The following is a 6,000-nucleotide window of genomic DNA, read 5'->3' on the forward strand; positions in this document are numbered from 1 at the left end:
GGCTCAAAAAAAGGGTGACCCTAGAGCATTCACAATACCATGTACTATTAGGTCATCTCAATTTGCCAGAGCCTTATATGACTTAGGAGCCAACATTAATTTGATATCGCTGGCCATATTCAAGTAAGTGGGTTTAATCCTCTGAAATTGACATTAATGCAGCTGTTATTGATGGTTGACCGCACGGTGAAGAAACCTGATGGTATTTTGTTTGATGTGATTATGAGAATGGACAATTTTATCTTTCTGGCGTACTTTATCATTCTAGACTATAAGGTTGATACAAAATGCGCATTATATTTTAGGAGACCATTTATGCCCATAGGTAGACAAATGGTTGACATGGAGAAAGGAGAGTTTAAATTTAGAGTCAAAGGTGAAGAGGCCCCATTCAACATCTAAAAATCAATGAAGTAACCTACCGATATGAGGGTGGTGTCTGTGATCAATTGAAATAATGACCCTGGTAGGTACTCTTATGGGTATCTTACTGAATTCTAAGTAATCAAGATACCGTATTGTGTAGAGATTTTAAATCAAGAACTGCATGGGAGACAACCCATGGGCTTGTTGGTGAAGTTTGAGTAACCAACACAGCCACGTCATGCCGCGACATTAAATTCAGATGATGAGTGGGAGAAAACCTACTATTTTAGTATTCACATTTTTTTGTTTTACTTTTGTAGTTTTTTAGCTTATGGACTTGCCTAAAATATGGTAAAATTGCTACATTCATCAATTTTTAGGTAAGGGGGCAGTTTGATCAACCCATCATGTTCACGAGTCCCACAAGGGACAAGTAAGTTTAGCAAATAATTGAAAAGTTGAAATTTTGAGGATGAACATGGAAAGTTGTGGAATTTAGTACCTAATCATACTTATGGGACCATAAACTTAGGTTACGGGACCATAAGTATCTGGAAAAATATCAAAACTCCAAGTTCAGATTATAGGAAAATGGGCTAAAATCTTTGGCCCTACACATGCTTGTCGCAGGTGGCACTTACACCCCATGCCTTGTCGCATATGGAGGCGGAAGTAGCTGCCAATGCTAGGTTATGATTGAGACACAATTTTAATTAAAATTTTGGGCCCATTAACACTTATATAAGACCTAAAATAGCCCCTCGTCTATATTTAAACATCCTTAGCCTTATTCTAACTCATTCAAATTCTCAAAACTTCACTTTTCTCTTTGAATTCAAACTTCCCTATTAAAATATAAACTAACCCCACACTTAAGTATAGGCTAAATTGACACTTGTTTGAGATACCAACATGTCTCAACATACTAAAATCAAGTTCCAACTTTGGTTTTGCTTGATTTCTTCTTTGTTCACTTCCTGTTCATCATAAAAGAGGTAAATTTCTCAGGTCCTAATGGTTATGTATTAATTTATTTATTATTTAAATAAGTTGATATGTGTGTTCCTATAAAAAAAACTATATATAATCTATCATGCTTGTATGTAGGATTGTTGAAGTATCCTAAAATCATAATATAGGGCCTTGTTTTGAATTAAATTCTAAGGTTAGGCCCCAACCGAAAGTTGGACTTGAGTGAATAGAGTAATACCACAAGTTGAGCATGTTAGTTTGCATTGAAAATCATAATTCTTGATAGGTGTTTTCAAATTGGACTTGTTGGGATTTCAAATAGGTTATAGGAGTGTGCAAATTGAAATTTTTTTTGAACTTTTTGAATTTTGAGTTTTTCTTCAACTTTTGCAATCCTTCACTTTTGTTGGAAACTAACGACTAGATTTTTAGATACAAATAGCACCAAAAATTGCTAAGAAAAAGAAGGATGATACCGCAAAAGACGGGCAGAGTATCCCCAACCTAGTTTTTCAGTGGAGGTGTACCCGATGCAGCAATGTTGAGACACTACAGTTGAGGTGACACACAGAGTTATGAGAGGGAATATGTGCTAGGCTGCTCAAACTATTGTAGCCCGACCAAGGATGAAATCAGCTCAGATTTCACCCTCACACACTCCTCCATCAGATGATGAAGAGGAGGCAAACTTTAAGTCTACTCCATAAGTTACAACTCAAGACCCCCAATTTGAAGAGGCGTTCCAGGATTCATCCGACGGCGCAGAGCAGAAGGGGCCATCAACGGTTCCCCAGTTTGAGTAAGGTACCGACACACATGTATAGCAGTCAAATATACCCCAGTCTAAAAACGGTAAAGAGCAAGTTTCCTATAATGTACAAGTATATCAGGAGTAGCATCCCACACCTACACATGGCTCAGAGGTATCTCTTAATGAGAAGATTCTGAGGTGGTGTGTAGATATGATGCAGGACACATTTGATAGGGACAATTATATTTTGGAGGATGGACGGCCCAAGAGGCTTATTTATGAGGAGCATCGGATTGATCTATCAGGGCTTAAAAGAGTACCATAGTTGCAATCTACTTTTGATCACTACTAGTTAGAGTTGATATCGAGACCACTCAGCTTTTATAGCCTGGCTATAGTACATGAGTGTTATTCATCCTACTGATCTATATTAGTTCTTTCTATTCTCAAATGTCCAGTACAAATAAGGCACATAGAGAAGCAATAGCTTGATCATATACTTATTAATGGGATCAGAGTTGATCTGTACGCAGAGACTATCACCAGGTTATTTTTGGTCCAGATTATATCACTCCCATATATAAAGCAAAGTGTGACTATAGATTAAGAGACGTACATGATCAACATATTATGTGGGAGGTTGAGCATAGACGGGAGAGAGTTAAGATGGCTAGGTGTATATCCAGCTATATTTTACCTTTGGGTGATGCTACCCCATGGATTGAGGGTCATAGTGTGATCAAGAAGGGTATATTAAACTTTGAGGCAATGTTTTGGTGGTTGCGCATCATATACTGACTATTCCCTACTACTTTAGATAATTTGTTGAGTTGGGAGAGAGTATCCATGGTTTCTAGTATAATGGCTGATTATGCTATTGATTTTGCAGCCATCCTCCAGCATGAGATCCATGATAGAGTATTTAGGGAGATAACTAATCTGTCATTCCCTTGTATGATTCAGAGACTTTGTGATGAGGCTGGTATACCAGAGATACCAGGAGTATATGAGAGGTTACGTATGATAGTTACTGTGCAAATAAAGAGTATGAATGATATGGCACATCTAGGCCTTCTTACGAGATCTAGAGAGCCTACCAAAGTACCTTAGTTCTAGACTAAATTCCTATCAATTTCCACAGATCCTGCTGATGTACACAAAAGAGATATAGGTATTAGTGCTGATATTGAGATAGAGGAGTAGAGAGAGGCTCCAAATTTGAATACTCAGGAAGAGAGGACACTATCTATTTCTTTATCAACCCTGGTTTCTACCTCAGATTCGGTTGGTGTATCTTCAGAGCCTCCTCATCCATCCACTATAGTTCCTACTACAGGTATGATTACTATATCTAGAGAGTTTTTGCAGAGCTTAATGGATAGTTAGATGGACACTATGCTTGGTTGAGGGTTTTTGAGACTGAGATGACTACCCTATACCAGCAGATAAAATCTGGGGTTTGAACTAGATCTGAGCTGGTAAAGGACAGATAGAAGGCCGTAGAGAGAGCTACACTGTCTGAGCTATATGCTAACTTTTAAGAACTTTTTGATGAGTTTGAGAGATAATTTATAGCTTTATTTATAGAGATACAAAACCAGATCTAACTCAGATAAAGAAGGATTTTTATATATTATAAGAAGAGTTACTCTCTTTTATAGAGAGTCATATAGCAGCCACTCCCTTAGTTATACCCCCAGTGATCTAATTATCACCTTCATGCTCACCGAGATAGTTTAATTTCTTCATGGAGGATAAGGAGAGGTCCTTGTAGTAAGGGTCAAGAAAGGTCACGTAGGAGACTTGTAGGATCCTTATATTCCATATGACTAAGCCATTAAAAGGACCAAACGTGAGTTGATTAAGATTGTAGTCATTGACTGGCAGAGGCATATAGAAATAGCTGTAGGTGTATCCTTTAGTAGTGCACCGCCACCAAAACTACCTTCGTCAATTGATATGCCCTCATTTGGAGATTCTCCTGACATGGGCACTTAGTGCGTCCTGGGTATGTTCTCACTTTCCTTTGTTTGTAATATTTTTACACATTGAGAATAGTGCATAGTTTTTTAGTTGGGGATAGGATCTACCATAGTCGTAATAGGATTTTGTTGTTGTGCTTCTGTTTTATAGGTTGCGGTATCGTTGTATAACGACGTCTAGGATAATTTGTGTCATATTGTGTTTTGTTTCATATTGTGATATGTTTTGTGTAATTAGGAGATTTTTAAGTATTTAGGGCAGTTATCATGTTTTTCATTGATTTTTGAGAAAAATGATACCCCTTCATAAAAAATGTATTTTAGAACTGTGTGAATGTATATTTGTGTGAAAATTATGGATCTTGAAATGATATTAGGATTAGGGACACGATAATTATTTGCCAACAATGGCAGGAATCAGATAAGTTGTAGTTGGTAATATTGATTGTGTTCCATGTGTATGTGAGATGCTACTTAGTTCCCTTTGTGTGTAAAATTCAGAACTTTCCTGGTTAGTCTTGCCTAGGTTGAAGGATAGTCAGTTAGGAAAGGATCATAGGCCATTTTTTATTTTAGTTCACTTTTAGCCTAAATAACCTTCCCTATGTGAAATTGTATCCCTTTATCCCTGTTTTTAACCTTATAGGGTATTTTTATTTGTTTTCACCTATCCACCTTCCCATTTATATTACAATGAACTTATTTTGTCCCTGGTCCTTCTTGGACATTATGCACCTCAACTCAGGCAAAATACCTAAGTTGAGGGTAGATATCATAGGGATGTGTAGTGTAAAGTAAGTATGTAGGAGGGTAAAATAAGAGATAAAGTTGGTAGGGCTGGGTGTGGTAGAAAAGAAAAGAAAATTGTGAAAATGTGATAAAGAAAGAATAAAAGACCACACCCAACCTGAATGTTCAATAAATGATAAAAAGGGAGAAATAAGGGTGGAATAAAAGGAAATTGGCTAATAAGTGAGACCCCGTAGTTAGTGTAGTGCCAAGGAGCCTTAGTCACTTGATATGTCCATATGTACCATACCCTCCCCCCAAGCTTACATTATAAGTTGATAAAAGTCCTATAGTAATCCTAACTTGACTGTGTGAAAACTAAAGTAAAGAAAATAAGGGCAAGCCTATGGTATTTGATGCACGTTGATTGGAAATTCTCTTTTGAGTGTGAGTGTCTCTTGACTATCCTTGTATTGACATGTATGATTTCACATGAGTGAGTGGGACATCTTTGTTGTGAGGAACATGAGTCATATTGCTACCTATTTTCTTATTTTGGGTAGTGTAACTTGTACATATGTGTGGTTTACTGTTTCTAATGTAATTCTATACCTTGAACCCATTGCATCATATTGTTATACTTCATGTTTATACATAGTTGGTTTTATAAAGTGAGGTTGGAAAGGGTGTTGTTTTTTGAGTTTGAAGTGTTGATTGACTACCTTGAATAGCTTAGATTCTCCTAGTTAAGCATCATTTTTCTGTTGATGTGCTATATAAATATAGAACTTTTAACACTTAAAACTATGAAAATATGCAAGTTTCTGAGGGTTTTTTTTAGATATGATGCATTTTGGGTATGTTTTGCAGGAAATTATATTTTGGATTCTAAGTTTGTGAAAAATATTAGAAAGGTGTTTCTATCTACTAATGGAAGCAATTAGGACGTTTGGGACACTTTCGTCCTGTTCATGATCAAACTATGTGCGAGAATTGAAGAAGCACTAAGAAAATGGCTCCCGACACTTGCTAAGTCAACATATGGACCGCAAATAGTACATGTAGACCTCATGTGGTCAAAGTAAGTGTCTGAAGTCCAAAATCTCGAGAGCTAACTTGCAGGAAATTTAGGTCTGGCACTTACGGTCGCCACTTGTGCCCTCCCTCCAGGCTGCTAGTACTACCTGCACTCAAGATCAG

This window comes from Capsicum annuum, chromosome 9 (assembly GCF_002878395.1).
Source record: "Capsicum annuum cultivar UCD-10X-F1 chromosome 9, UCD10Xv1.1, whole genome shotgun sequence".
Taxonomy (NCBI): Eukaryota; Viridiplantae; Streptophyta; class Magnoliopsida; order Solanales; family Solanaceae; genus Capsicum; species Capsicum annuum.